General features: G+C 39.2%; 1 protein-coding gene and 1 pseudogene across 3 annotated transcripts in view; one reads left to right on the forward strand and one right to left on the reverse strand.

Moving 5' to 3' along the window:
• The window catches only part of LOC118632659, a 29,993-nt pseudogene extending 20,035 nt beyond the window's left edge, over nt 1-9,958 (reverse strand).
• NRG3 (neuregulin 3) overlaps nt 1-15,927 on the forward strand; it is a 1,298,130-nt gene that overhangs the window by 169,457 nt on the left and 1,112,746 nt on the right. The gene's annotated exons all lie outside the window — the stretch shown is intronic.

The raw sequence follows: 15,927 nt of genomic DNA on the forward strand, positions 1-15,927 counted from the left end.
GGACTGTTCATGTTCTTGGCAGTTCCAAAGGAGGCTGGCTGCCGTTCCCGATGGGTGGGGAGACATCCATGACCCCAGCTTTGATAAGTAATCACACCAACACAGACGCTGGCCAAGGGGGTGAATCCTGCACTATTTTGATTATTTCTGATGTGACTCTTTTGGTGGTTTCCAAGTACTGTTTAGAAATTATATATGTCAATTATATTTAATTATGTGTTCTAATTCAGGAGTCAAGATATTACTGTTCTTTTGAAGGCTCTGGAATCTCCATTTATTACAGTCCACCCACCAATCAGAAGTTATTTCTGTTCCACTTATATGCATGTACGCATAAACGAAGGACATGGACAACAAAGCTGGGGACTGGGTGGGGGGGGGGTATGGGAAGGAGGGTGTCAATGGGGAAAAAAGGAGAAACATCTGTAACAAAATAAATTAAGACACTATTTCTGTTCCCAAAAAAGAAAGCTTAACAGTTATTTTCAGAATAGGAAAGAAAACTTTCATAACCTTACTAGTAAACTAGATTGAAACATTTTAAAATACAGAGCAATTTTTTCTTTCTAAAGCCTCCTCTTGGTTTCTAATTTTTTCTTTTACTACTACAGTTGACGGTGTTTTGTGTTGCCATGCTGATTCATAAATGCAGTGACGAGAATGGCTAGATCTCTGTTTATCGTGAGAGTAGAATGGAGACTCAGAGGGTCTTCAGAATGTGAAGATGATCTTATTCAACAATCAGAATGATAACAGCAAACAGGGCTGAAACCTGTGAAATCATGTTTGATACTAGCAACTCTTGATTTCTAGGAGGAGGATCTCATTGTAGTTCGTATTTCTTAAGTGTGGAAAAATAATTACTTAGTACATTTTGATGATGTAACAGCACTTTGTTTCTGAACTCTAGTGTCTGTTTCTTTGACAGCTGGGAGACTACAATGACTTGCAGTAGAGAATAACATCTTAACCATATTAACAGAATTGCCTTTTACTATTCAAGACCTAAGTTCCTGTGGTTTTCAGAGAACATCATGCTCCTTAGAGATACTCATTTGTCCTTACAGTATTGTTGTTATGGCATATATTAAAGAATAATTTTCAAAAACAGGTGAAACTGTGACCCTTCTGCATATTTAAAATGAACACATATTAAAAATTTAACTCATTAATGAGGGAACTAGTATGATGTTATACTGAGTGCAACAGACACTCCAAAGAACAGATCTAATTATAAATCAGAAATATTGAAAAGTGGTGCAAATAGAGGCAGAAAGTAGCCTGTTCCCTAGTGGAAGAGAGAAATCTATTGAAACTCTAGGAGTCAGAATGTTACATGTCTAAGAGGCAGATACTGTTTTGCATTCCTATCAGTTAACTACAATGTATAGTGATGTAAAATAGCCCACTGCAAGGTTAGACTGAGATAACCAGAAAGAATATGCTCTTGACAACCAACACAGTTTCCCCTGAAGCAGAGATTTCCCTCACAACATTTTGTCCACTCTTTATTAGAGATAACTAGTATTTACCCATTAGTTCATCTCCAGCAGGTGCCTTTGGAAACCTTCTCTGATGCCTTCTACCTGGTTTTAACTTTCCCTCTGTCTCTGCTATGCTTGTTAATAACAATGATCGTGTTAACTATGTGGCATTTTTGTTCAATATTGTCTCTCTCAATTTCTCTTCTTTAAGACTCTTAACTGTATCTTGTTGTTTTCATTGTCATAGTATTTGTGCAATAGTGACACATAGACGACCTTTATAATATGTTTGCAGAATGACTGAGTGAATTAATGAATGAACAAATGACTGATGAATACATGTGTGCATGTGTAATAGGCAAACATTTGTCACTCTCTATGATGCACCAGGTGTATGAATGAGGTCCAGTACTCTCTAGATTTCCTTTTGAGAATAGTGCATCATATATTATTAAATTAAGCTGCATGCTTACCTGACTTTTCTATTGCCTTATGATTTGATTTCAGGAAAATCCTTTATACCTTGCCAACCTAAATTTATATTTGTAAAATATATTCTTCTTATTTCCTAACCACCGGTCAGAGAGTTAAAAATCACGTCTTTTAACAGTATAGTAATACATTTGCGAAAGTAGGAAATTTTCTATAAGGATAAACGTTGATCTTGGACTGCATGAGAAAATGTGAGGTAGGTGGTCAGAGAACCTGCATTCTTCTCATAGTCATGCCACCATGACAAAAGCAGTAAAGCAAGAGCTGGCTCCTTCTCTTGGACTTTTAACTCTGTTCTCACAATCTTTTGCAAATTTTATATGCATGACAGGAATAAATTCTTTAATAGCTGAATCTATAATTGATTAGTCCTTTCTTTTGATTAACTGAGCACTGAGTTTACAATGAATAGGCAGAGCCTATACTCACAGCCTGTTATTCAAAGGTTCCTCAATCTGAGATGTGCACATGATATTGTGGTTCTTTAGAATCTCTATTTCAGAGGATTCCTGTTTGAATATTTGTTTCCACACAGGTGTTCAAAACAGTAGAAGTGTCCTGGAAACCACAAGATGTGTCCTGCAAAGCAGTAGAGGTGGGTACAGAGTGCATTGATGTTTGAAGAAGATAGAATTTGAGCTCTGTCAGTTTCTACTTGCATGACCTGAAGCAAGCTACTTAATGTCTTTCAGTTCTATTTTCCTTATATCTAAAGTGAGAAAAATAACTCTGACTTCATAGGGCTGAGGTGAAGATGGGGAGACAATGATTGCAATTGACTTATGGAAGCAACTGTGCAGAGTGCTGGCTGCCCAACCCTTCGCTGGAGCTTCTCTGGCCCTGACCTGCAGCTCTCATCCCTCTTTCTACTTTCTACACTGCCTCCTCTTTAGTCACTGCTCTCTTCAGATCCTCTACAGTTTAAATTAAAGCCCACTTCTTCCTATCTTACGGTTGGTTTTTCTTGCCTCTGCCAACTGGACTGTGAGCTCACTGCTGACAGAGACCCAGGCCTGTGTTGTTGGGAGCCGCCTGAGCAGCTCACAAGGGTCTGGCATACTGCTGAAGCCCAGGGGACTAAAATTCAGCTACTTTCCTCAGAGAAGTCACCTCATTTTTACCTGTGTTCTCTAGAAACCAAAGACATTGTCTCTAAAGCAGACTGAAACGGAATTTAGTTTAACAGCCGCTGTCCATGGTCCTGAATAGAGTTTGTATTATGGACAATGGGTTTGATTGTCATTACCATGCTGCCCTGTAGTTTGAGCAGCTTGCATTTATGCTTTCCAGCCAGACTCACCGGTACACTTTCCAAAATGCACTGCAGCTTCCGGTCCCAGGGCGTGGGGTCTGACCTAGGGTCAAATGCAGCAACCTACTTGAACACTAAAGTGATGCTAGAGGAACGAGCAGATGTGTATCAATGTCTGTGGTATTCAAGACAACATATTCAAACGTGGATTTATTTAACTCCCTCTGTTCAGAAGTTGGAAAGCAGATACATAAAATTTATACCCCGTGGTTTATTTGCTCTTATCTTCTTTTTCAGAGTGTTTTCATTCCTTCTGAGCATCTTTGGGCCAGCATCATTTTATTGTTTGTTTTTTGCAAGTGAAAGTAGAAAAATTATATACTCATTGTTTATTTTTAGCACTGTTGCTATAGTCCAGGCATCTTATTAAAATTGATTCAGGATTTGAATTTTCATTCTCTTTAATACTGTGGTATTACCATTCTTTCTAAAATCTGTTGCCATGTATGAGTCTGTCTATTTAAATATTTCCTATCAATTGTTGGAAAGATATTTCACATCTTCTTAATAATTAAGTCAAAAATAGGTGCATACAAATTGGGGCAAAATTTGTCAAGTTTCCCTAGATTCTTTTTGTGCATAGATGAAGGGGTAATTGTTTGTTTCATACTATGCTTATGAATAATTTGTGCTTTATTTGGAGGCAGTTGCACTGTGCAAACCTTACTGCCCTGAATAAAGTGACCGGCATTGTCCTTTTAATCACCACAAGATTAGGAGACTTCCTGACACATAGATTGAGTGATATGGTATTTCTACATGAAATCAACTTTTACAGCATTTATCGTAGAGGCAATAATCTGCATTTCGAGATTGCATACGCAACTGCATATATGTGAGGAGCATTGGCTGTTTCTGCAGGGGAGTCTCTGGCTGTTTCTTGCTGTTCATCTTTTATTCTGATTCTCAGCAGTAGAATTATGGGCAGGAATGGAACTTGGAAGGTTCTGGGTTCACTCACAAGGGCTTTTAAGAAACAAGAGAAGGTAATCACCAAGATGGGTATGAAGTGGTGAGGATTTCTGGCAAGAACTGCATTTAACCTAAAAAGTTGACTTGCACTGTGGACCATTAGATCAGAGCCATTCCTTACTTTAAATGAGATAAACATACCAGCATCAAAAAGAAGCTGAGTGGTAATGGGGAGAACATTAAACTTGAAGGATGCCTGCTCTGGGCCAAACATTAAACTATTTGCTTTCATTATTGCAGTCTCATTTAGTCCTAACAACCCTGAAAATCACAGATTATTATCCCCATTTCACAGATTAAGAAACCAGGTTCAGGGAGATTAAATGACTTCCTACTTTCAAGGAGTTGTGCTAGTGAACACTTAGTCAAAGCTGAGCCATTAGGACCTGAAACCCATAAATTATTATATACGATGCTAAAATCAAGACATGCCTTTCTTTCCTGTAGCAGGATATTCATCATTTTTTTTTTATTATGGTAAATAACACATAGCATGATATCCATCCTCTGAGGAAAGTGTTAAGGGTACAGCAGTCTTGTTAGATATGAGCACCTTGTTGTACACCACGTGTCTAGAACTTTTTATCCTGCACTGCTGAAACTTTATACCCACTGACCAACTACTCCCCATATGTTCTTACATCTATAAGTAAATCTGTATTTCTCTTTTCTTCTCCCTGCAATGCCTATTTGGTTGTCTTTTGGTTTTTTTTTAGCACCAAAAGGAGTGTCAAAGCAATGCCGAGTTCATGCTCAATTGTTTAGCCAACAGGTCTTGGGGCAGTAACTTGTTGTAACATGTCAAAAGGCAGATTTACTATGAAGATTAGACCGTTAATAAGCTGTTCTACTAATCAGTGAGATATGAATGAGATTATAAATTATAATCATCAGCATAGTTTCTGAGGCTTCAGACTCTTCATTTGAATTCCCAGTTGATAGTGCCCCTCGAGTCACACAGGATATATTTTCAGTCACACATAGTTGAGAACCCCCTATGGCAGATCACAGACAACACCTCCCTATCTGGTAGAGAGGCCTCTGCATGGAGTCAGACTGTCTCTCAGACCTTGGCTGCATTCCAGGGGACAATCAGGGTCCAGTGCTGCAGATAGCGCTCTGGCACAGGTCCGGCCAGGGAGTCAGAGAATAGGGATTCCCTCTGTACTTTCACTGGGCACCACTCCCAGCTACCAGGGCAGACAGGAAGCTCAGCAGATTGCAGTCTGGTCGCCATGGCACCAGGGCCACAGGTGAGCTTGACAGCGCCCTGGCACCTGCATTGTCTTGGATGTATGCGCATGACACATTTCACCCAACAAATCCTATAGTGAAGCTTATCCTGGCTCTGGTCCAAGGCAGGGAAAACATTTTCTCCTTCCCGTCTTTCTTGTTTACATTATTTAACCAGTTTTCAAAGTGATATGATATAGCTTTTTCTAATAAGCACAGCATCTTTTAAACCAGCCTCATAGCAACACAGGCAATCCTAGAGGACAGCGAGTAGGAGTCTCGTGGCCCCCAGTTCACTTATTCAGGTTTCCACAGAGCACTTAAACTTAGTGAACCTCACTTTTTGTTTCCATTAATTGGAGCATTATTGGCCCCAGCCTCACCCACACTTCACAGAGTAGTTGTGAGAATTAAGGGGAAAAGTGAATGTGCAGGAATTTGGCAAACTGTAAATGTGATGTACACATACTGTGTGGTCTGCATACCTAGATGACAACTGAGTAAGGGTTGGGTCTTTATGGCACATGGAAAGTGCTCACAAGTGCCGTGGAAGTCATGGAGAGGAATGTTAGTGTGGAGGGATAGGGAGAGCCGGGAGACACACTAAAACAAACAAAAATCTCAGAAAACCTTTTGAAATTAACAGTCTAACACCTAGTAACATCTTAAAGTATTGATCTTGTTCATTATGGGATGGCCAAGGGATTTAGCTTTTCATTAGTTGTTTAAAAATACTTTGGTAAACTGAAAGCATATTAAATATTCAGAGACTTAAACGTTCCAAATTATTTATATTTGTAAACTTTCTTTTGAAAAATGTAGTCCAAGCTTATTTCATAATTTTACCTTTCTCTGTCGTATTCTTAAGATGTCCATAAATAAGTTTGTAATTAATAGTTTCTGAGCCCAGGCACAATGCTAACCCTTGATTATATGTTGTCTCCTTCACCCCCATTGCCGCCCTCTAGTGGTAGGCATTACTATTATGTCAGTTTCACAGATGATGCTTGGAGAAGTTATGTAACTCAACATAAATGACAATCCTCATAAAACAGAGTAAGGACTAAAGTTCAGGTCACTGGAGCCCAGAACCCATGATTTCTGTTTAGATTTTTGTTTAAGTATCCATGCAAGATTCCATTTGCTAAACCTAGAAGAGGTTTTATAGAGCAGATTTGAACTTCATGGGAAGCCCCATGCACTACATGAAAGGAAGCCCTGGGCGGGTGCTTAGTGTTCAGTGAGCACTGGGACCACTCCTCCTACCTTCATCCACTTGCTTCTGTGGCCCCCACCTCATCTCTTTTTGATCTTTCCTTCTTCCTTTCACCTTGACACTTGGCTTGTATCTCTGTCCTGTGTCTCCCAGCTGGCGGGTCTGGTTTCTCCCACCCTCTTTCCTGTGTTTTCACTCCCTGAGCAACCTGCTCCTCAATCTTGGCCAACACAGGCCTCAGGAGGAGGACAGATCACATACCCTATTTTTCAGGTTGTTTTATGAAGCAATCAAACTCCACTGAACTCAGAAGAGCATTTAGAGAAAATCTATGAAAACATTGTCTATTTTTATTAAAAAATATGTACTTGATAATATTTTCCAAGGCTATCAAGTTACCTAATCCCCAAAGACATACAGGATGTATTATATATAGAGGATGATGTGTTATGCAGCTTAAGGTTCTTGGACAAGTTCTCATTGCTTGTATTGAATGACCCAATTCCAGTGCATGGCAGCCCATGTGAGAATGATGGTCAGCCGTGCCCATGCCCAGCAGTGGCAGGAAAGGATGTCATGAAATGATCTAACTTCCATTAGAAAATAATGACTGTCTTGGCTAAACACCATTAAAAAAAATTAAATATCAATAATTTCTAGTCATCAGAGAGCCTATTAGCCATGAAATTTGATTTCAATATCAGGGACTATTCACTTATCAAATGGGAGCCAAATAGTTGTGGGTGGAATTTACAAGTCCTGATTGGGGATAGTGTTCACTGTTATGGGAGTGGCACTGGGGTATAGCTTCAGCTCTGGGGAAATGTGGCTTTTTATAATTTCAATAGTGCATTAGCCTGGTGGTGAGCAAAATGAAGTCATTAATTTCTGATGCAGGATATTTGCTCTTTTTTTCTCTTGCAATTCTAGGGTTTTGCGCAACAGTGACCCATCATGAATTTCTTTTTAGTGTCACCAGTCTATCTATACTTTAATTAGCTGCCTTGAGATAGATGCAGAAATCCTTGCCATGGAAGTAGCCTTAATTTATGGAGGAAGGTGTTCTCAACTAGGAGTGGCCTTTAGGAAGTTTGGAAACCACCAAGGATTTATCCTTTTGGGACTCACCTCAGAGTTTCCCCATCTTTTCTCCTGATGGTCTCTCCTGATACCGCACCCTCCAGCTCACCTGTTCATTCCTTCTCAATGCTTCCTAATCCTTGTTTAGGGAAATGGGAAGAAGATATTCCCTGAGTAGCCAAGAATTCCATACCTCTTTTCAAGTAACCCAGACATAATTTTTTGAAATTGGTACTTACTGATTAGGTCCATGGAGATGAAATACTGCTGCAGTGTACAGAGGTAGTAAGGATAAAAAGCAGGATTCACACCTAGTCTATCTTCAAAACATGCCTTTACGTTATCCCCACTCTGGAAATAAAATCTGATATGGTTTTAAGTGAATATATTAATCTGCCATAAACATCTTTACTTAAATGTTTTCGAATACATTTTTAAAAGACTTTCAACTACAACCAAGATTACTCTATCTTGCAAAGCTATCATTTAGAATTGATGACATATCAAGAGTTTCCCAGACAAGAAAAAAGCTAAAGGAGTTCATCACCACCAAACCAGTATTATATGAAATGTTGAAGGGTCTTCTTGAAGGAGAAGAAGAAAAAAAATATGAACAATAGCCCTGGCCGGTTTGGCTCAGCGGTTAAAGCGTCGGCCTGTGGTCCTGAGAGACCCGGGTTCGGTTCCCGCTAAGGGCATGTACCTCGGTTGAAGTTTATCCCCAGCCCTGGTTGGGTTGTGCGGGTGGCAGCCACTCGATGTGTTCCTTTCACATCGATGTTTCTCTCTCTCTCTCTGATCCTCTCTCTCCCTCCCACTCTACCTGAACAAAAAATGGAAAAATGTCCTCGGGTGAGGATAAAAAAAAAATATGAACAATAAAATGGCAATTAATATATATCAATGAACAATTGAATCTACAAATAAAATGTGCAAGCAGAACAGAAACAGATTCATAAATACAGAGAACGTTTTGTTGCTTGCCAGATAGATGGGTGGGGGCTGGGAGGATGGGTGAAAATGATGGAGGAATTAAGAAGTACAAATTGTTTGTTAAACTGATGACCCTCAAAGGGAAGGAGGGAGGGATGAAATAAACCAAAGAACTTCTATGCATATATGCATAACCAATGGACACCAGCAATAGTGTGGGGAAGACAGGAGGGGGGCAGGATTAAGGAGGAGGGCATCAATGGGGGAAGAAAGGGGAGAACATCTGTAATACATTCAACAGTAAAGATGAGTTAATAATAAAGATAAAAATAAATAAAAAACAAAACAAAACAAAAAAGACTTTCAACTCGAGAAGTCATGTTTTGCACAGGCAGCACTAAACTTCACTGCCGTCTTGCAACAGTTCAAATCTAATACAGGAATTTGAGTATTTTCAGATATGCATACACATCCATGCATATTTATACATAAAAATACATATACACACACATACACACAAACATACATGTACACAAACACACATATAGAAAGAATATACACGGATACACACACACACACATATATATATGCGCACACACATGCATACATAGATATAAACTCTTTCATGATATTTTTCTTCTGATCTATGTGGACTGAATTTTGCCTAATTGAAAATCTCTACATATATGTATGCCTTCAACCTGGCTGGCAAACTGTTATCAGCACACGCTTTCTTGAAGATAACACATTTAAGAGCAGAACTTTAGCAGATAGGAAGTGCAGTGGCAGGCTCTCTGGAAGCTAAGAGGAGAAGAAGCCCACAGAGAACGGGGAGGGTGAAGCAAACTCCCTGTTGTCACACCAAGAAGGTCAAGCTTGGCATTCCATCCATGTTTATCTGCCTCCAAATTCCACATTCTGTTCACTACATTAGCACTCTGTGGTCAGAAAAAGAAAATGGCAAATCTCCTCTCCGTATCCAGTCACATCCCAGCATTTTCAGATGTATTCAGATAAAAGCTGAGGCTCATGCATATTCACTGCTGTTCTAAAAGCCTTTCCAGTAGAAAGCTAGGGGCGCATGGCCCTCAGACATACCCAGCAGTTACAAATTTGCTCAGAAACTGTGCGTCGCAGTGCATCGTTCAGGAAAAATGTCCAGAGTCGATAGGTAAAAGGTGCATATCCGCTGATACTAGGAAGGACCAGGCGGCCTGCATGCTTTGCCATGAACATTGCTTACATGCCAAAGTGGGACACCCCAAGTACCCATCTCTCTACTGCTGTACTTAGAAAGTGGTTTTGCCAGATTCCTTAGACATATTTCTGTTCGTAAGGCCTTGGGTGTTTTAAGAATTCGTGAGTTCACCTTGTTTCCTTTATTATAAGAAGTCACTGTGGCTTCTCAGTCCCTTGATGGAATTTTTTCCCCCAGGTAAAAAACTGTAGTGTGGTTTCACAGGGCTTCTTCAAAGATCTGTGTAAACTTTACTCTTTTTTTTTTAATCCCCACCCGAGGACATTTATCTTCAGATAGAGCTGGAGGGAGGGAGGGAGAAAGAGAGGGAGAGAGAAACATCAATGTGAGAGATGTGAGAGAGACACATCGAATGGTTGCCTCCTGCAAAACCAGGGCCAGGGACTGAAACACAACCAAGGTACATGGCCTTGACTGGAATTGAACCCCCGACTCTTTGGTGCAGGGGCTGATGCTCTAACCGCTAAATCAAACTAGCCAGGGCCAACTTTACTAATTTAGTAAGTTAACCCCTGTCAATTCTAGACACTGCTGTGTGCTGAAGAGCAGAATGGGCACCTTTTTTTCCCAGTGGGAAAGTGGCCAATACTATACTTTCTTCCAAAGCAATTGCCTTTTGCTCAGCTTTACCTGCCAGTCTGCCTGATTCCCCTGGATAGTGAACCGAAGTGTGTGCATATTGGCTAAAGCCTCTTAGGAATAGCTTGTAAGTACATGTGAATGCTTTCTCCCGTGTAGGTTACTCCAAAATATATTCCACAATATATATTTCCTTCATAAACATAAGTTATCTTTGCTTTGGTCTGGAACAACATTCCTGAAAATATCTGCGGGTAGCTGATAAGTCACAAAGTGGTTCTAGGCACACACCTAGATATTTGGCAAAGGTTTGTATTTGCAGTTCTTGTGTTTGTCCATGGAAATGAATGACTGGTTTACTGATGTGGGTATTTCATTACATGCCACTGTGATCTTCCCAACATTGAAAGTTGGAGGTGATTTAGTCCAATCTTTCTATTTTACAGTTAAGGAAACTGAGACCAAGAGAGGTGCCTTGACTTGATCAAATCACACAGTATAACAACTGGGGCTTGAACCCATATATTTGAGTCCAGGTAGAGTTTATGCTGAGATACTGTTTTAATATGGTCAACCAGGCAAAAGTGGAAGGTAGGATTTCAGAAAGATTTTTGCCCAATAAAATAAACTCAGTAAAGACAATTTGGAGGAATGTGCTAATTTTGAATATGCAAAATTAAAAACAGAGTCAATATTTAAAAATCCAAGTATGTTTACTTTATTGAAAAATTAAAATTGGATATGACATTTGTTGCTTTTGCATTTATTTCCAGTGTTAGTTTTTAAAGTAGGGTTGGGAAGTAGTTTTTTCTTTCTTTCTTTTTTTCTCTCTCTTTTTAGCTGTAATCTTCACAAACATCTATGCATAAAGTTACATTTTTAACTATTAGGATTAAATGAGAAATGTCTAAATTGTCTTGAGAAAATTAAAAATTTTAAATGTTGTGTCCAGAGATTCTGATCAATTTCTCATCCAAACTGTAGAAAGATTGTAAATATTTTGGAATTCATCATATGGTATTTTTTCCACTATTTACCTCAACTCTTAAATTTAATGGACTTATGTGTGAAACAAAGTGTGTACATTTATAAACAAAGAATAAATTTAGAATTATCAATAGAAGCTTGAGTTTTTCTCACAGGAAAGTTCATTGCGGTTAGAATTCATTAGCATCAGTAATGGTTGGGAGACTTAACCTCTCATTTTCAAGTGAAAATCTTCACAATTTTTCAACATCTATTTTAATAGGCCATTTGAGCAATATGTGCTGGATATTTCTTGTGATATTTTCATCATTGAGTTTTTGTTTTTAATATCAAGGAAAAGTGAATGCTAGGTCAAAATATCTTGAATAAAATTCTAGACAGAAATCATTTTGAATAATAATTATAGAGTGCAAACTGATACATAATGGTAACCTTTGTGAAACATTTTATGAGAGATTTTTTTCCTAAAAGGACCTTAAATTCTAGTATTATTTGAATTCTGCTATAGTGATTGCTAGAGATGTAGAAGTTTCTTGCTTTCTCATTTAAAATATATGAGAATCTGTGAACTGTCATTGGCCCTTGAGAAATAAACGATGTCATTAAAACAACATTAAGACTTTCAGCTTGTCAAACCCAGAATTATGGACTTTAAATGAGAACAATGGCAGAAAATGTTAATGACTATTTTAGTGCTTAATTTAAGTGTTGTATAATGGTTTGTCTGTAAAATTCTACATTCTATTGATAATATCTGAGGGTGAAGAAAACAAATAAGCTCAGATTCCTGAGCTGGTAGGTTTATTTATTTTTTTATTTAAAAATTTTTTTTCTTTATTGATTTTAGAGAGAAAGAGGGAGAGAGAGATAGAAACATCAATGAGAGAGGACATCGATTGGCTGCCTCCTGCATGCCCCCCACTGGGGATTTGGCCCACAATTTGGGCATGTGACCTGACTGGGAAATGAACCGGTGACCCTTTGGTGCATGGGTTGACGCTCAACCACTGAGCCACATGGGCCAGGCAGGTTTATTTATTTTTAAATGTGTCCTTGCTTCAATCAAATATTAATTATTCCGTAATAATACATTTAAGGAGAAAATTTAAAAAAGAACATTCAAGTTGCCTCTTTCTCTATTCTGGTGGTTCCATAGTTTCATAAGGTCATGTGATATATACTATTTTAGGCTCTAAGAGTAAAGTATATAATTCTTTGAATCACCTTATCTCATACCTTATATTCTTGATTTTAACTAATTTTTCCTTTGAGTAGAGTGTCTCTTTAAATAATTTTGCACATTTAAATTATCCTGTTACCTTCACACATAAAACACAGCATAGTCAGGTGAGGTGTAACATATTAGTGTATTTGTTTTACATTGTTTTACAAAACAATTGTTTTGTTTTACATTGAATACTTTGACTATCTAAGATTTGTGATGTAATTGTAAATTAATAATTAGGATAATAACTTGTTTTTTCATAGATTTTGCCTACAGTATAGGAACTGCTTTTCATTATATGGTTCGGTCTTTCCCGGATTACTATACTTCTTCAGTAAGGCTTTGGTTACTGCTTTTCTTCAGCGTTCTGCTGTTTTCCTTAGCAGTGTCTATAGTCCCTAGGTTTTCATTCTATTTCCTGCCTTCAACAGAAGTCATAGAGGAATCTTTACTATTTTCATTCTGTGCTTTATGGATGTCTCCAGTGTGTTCTCCACATCACTTGGATTTTGCACTAGATAATTTGTCCCGTAATTTTTCCAACAAGTCTCATATTTTTCTGCTGTTGCCATTAAAGTTTTCTTAAATTCCTCCTTGTGCCATCCATTTTTTTTATGATAAGGGGCTGCCAGTAAGCTTTCTGAAATTTTCTTTTAGTTACTAGTGAAAATTATTTCCAAAGTCTACTACTCCATAGAAACTTTACACTGGTTTTTCTTTTTATCTTATTTTTTGAGTTTATACATTTTCTGTGTTTTCCAGTAGCAGTGAGAAAAGCCCATTTCAGGCCATGTTTTTCCCAAGATACAGGACCTATGGAGAGCCCTTGGCCCTTTTCCTGACTCAGATTGGATGCTGGTTTGATTTCCATCTCCAAGTCATAGCTGAACAGTAGATAGATCTAATTAGCCCACAGCTCAGTTCAAAGCACCAAGCTGACGTTCATCTAGTGTGACCCTGCTGGTTTGAGACAAAGTTTTCTCCCCCGGCCATCTGGCTACCTGGTATTCTGATTTAATAAAATTAGAATTCCAATAACCGTGGCCCTGGGAATCTATATTTTACCCCTACTGCACCCATAGTGCTCAATTTGCAGAAATGATATCTTGTACGATGGAATATTTTCTTATTTTTGTACCATCTCTCAATCCCACATACTCATCAGCAATATGCAGTCTTTCTTTCCAGTTTTCTCAGGGATTCTAGCTCTGAGCAGATATGCCAAGGTGGCTGCCAGAGGTGAGTCTGAGGGGCAATACTGCCCTCACTGCACTTGATGTTCAGTCACCAGAAGAACATTCACCTAAGAGAGTCCTTCATATTCACTCAGTCACACAGTCTCATCCTCCATGTTTAATTTTATTTATATACTGCTCTCAGAATTTACCGTTTAATTATTTTTATTAGAAACCACACCCCAAAGTATATCTCTGGCAAAAATTCCTGGCTGGCTGGCTAGGTTCTCATTGGTGTTGCTGGTGGGGTGCCTTTTGTGCCCCTCCTGTTTCAGGTGGAAATGGAGCTCCCAGAGTGCCATGGGAACAAGAATTTCCTGAGGCCCCCACGGGAGAATGAGTGCTATTTAATTGCATGGAATTAAGCCCCTCGGTTTCCAAGGTTCCATTTCCCTCTGTCCCATCATGGGAAAAGTCCAGCCTTGTTTCCAGCAGGGTTAAGATCAAAGCCACTGACAGGGCCTTCACTCCATATTAAAGCATAGTCCGGTTCAGTGTCTGGCTAGCTTAGTTTGTGTTCCCAGCTGTGGTCCATTAGGTGTGGCGTCTGCATGACTGTGGGCCATGCAGCTGCTAAGGTCACATGACAGGCTAGTGCATGGATGAGTGCGGGTCACAGAACAAGCCAGAAACTGGATCGCAGATGTAGGTGAGAGAGAGAGAATTCTTTGTCTGGGGATTTTAACCTCCCAAGACTTTGTGGGCTTGCAGTGCTCCGCCTCCTAGCAGTTATCTTTCCCCAGGTTGAACGGACAGGTAAGCACCTATCCCATGTCACCCCGACTTCAGGGCACATGTACCCATCTTCCCCTTTGCTGAGCCCCTCCCCCAGTGATTTTCAGGGAATGGACCCATGGTTCCCTGGGGAGTGTGAGGTTGCAGCTTCCTGGTGAAGCTGCCCAGATGGCCTTGCTTATAATGTCTGGCCTCCTCTTTGCTCTCTTTCTGTTATTAATAATAACTAGCTAATTGTGGTGTTAACAGTATGAGATTCATGCTATTGGTCTGTAGGATACAGTGTGTTAGAAGTGTGTGTGTGGAAGGGCTTCCTACCTGCTTTTGGTGACTGTCTCAGATCGCCAACCAGATATTATTTTAGCATCAAGACTGATACACTCTCGTTGACTCCACTACTTCCTCCCTCCTGATTTCTCTTAAACTGTCGATACCCTTCTTCCTATCTCCCTAACCATGCTTGCACTTGCTTAATACTCCTCCTTCCTCTCATGCCTTTTTGTCTTGGTTATTTCCTTAGCTATATCAGCATGCCTCTACCCACTGTCTCTACTCTGCTCTGTCAAATATGAAACATGGCTCTTTAACTTTGGAGGAAATTTGTATTTTTTCTTCTGAAGTTCTATGGAAATAGTGGGATATTGTAGGCTGTGGACACTTTGGGGGGCATTAGTAGAAGTAAAGTGGATAAAGCAGTATATCCAGAATTCTTCAAACTGATATTTATCTATTGCCATTCATCTTTAGCTATTTTAATACAGATACAACTTTTACTATCAGAAAACTGTAAATAGTAATTGATTTTTTAGCTTTCTATTTCAGAAGCTATAGATAAAGGGATATTAAATTTTAAGAGGGCACTCAGTTGAAAAATGCATTATTCTATTAGAGTGAAAAGGGCAGTGGATGGAGCTCAGAACTCACTCTGCCTCTGCCACTTCATGGTTTGAGTCAAATCACTCTCCTGCTTGGGGTCTCTATAGACTTTCACTTTAAAATGGCCAAGTTTTCCATCACCTTCAGGTATGAATAATCTCCAGTTCTGTGAAGCTGACACTCCTCATGCATTATGCTTCAACCTGACACCCAAATACCCCAGTGCCTCAGTGCTAGCCCAGCGTCCCCAAGGTTGCTCTCTCCATTGTCACAGAACTGGCTATTGACACTTGTAAGATTATGGATATTA

The sequence above is a fragment of the Molossus molossus genome, unplaced genomic scaffold (genome assembly GCF_014108415.1).
Source record: "Molossus molossus isolate mMolMol1 unplaced genomic scaffold, mMolMol1.p scaffold_m16_p_17, whole genome shotgun sequence".
Lineage (NCBI taxonomy): Eukaryota > Metazoa > Chordata > Mammalia > Chiroptera > Molossidae > Molossus > Molossus molossus.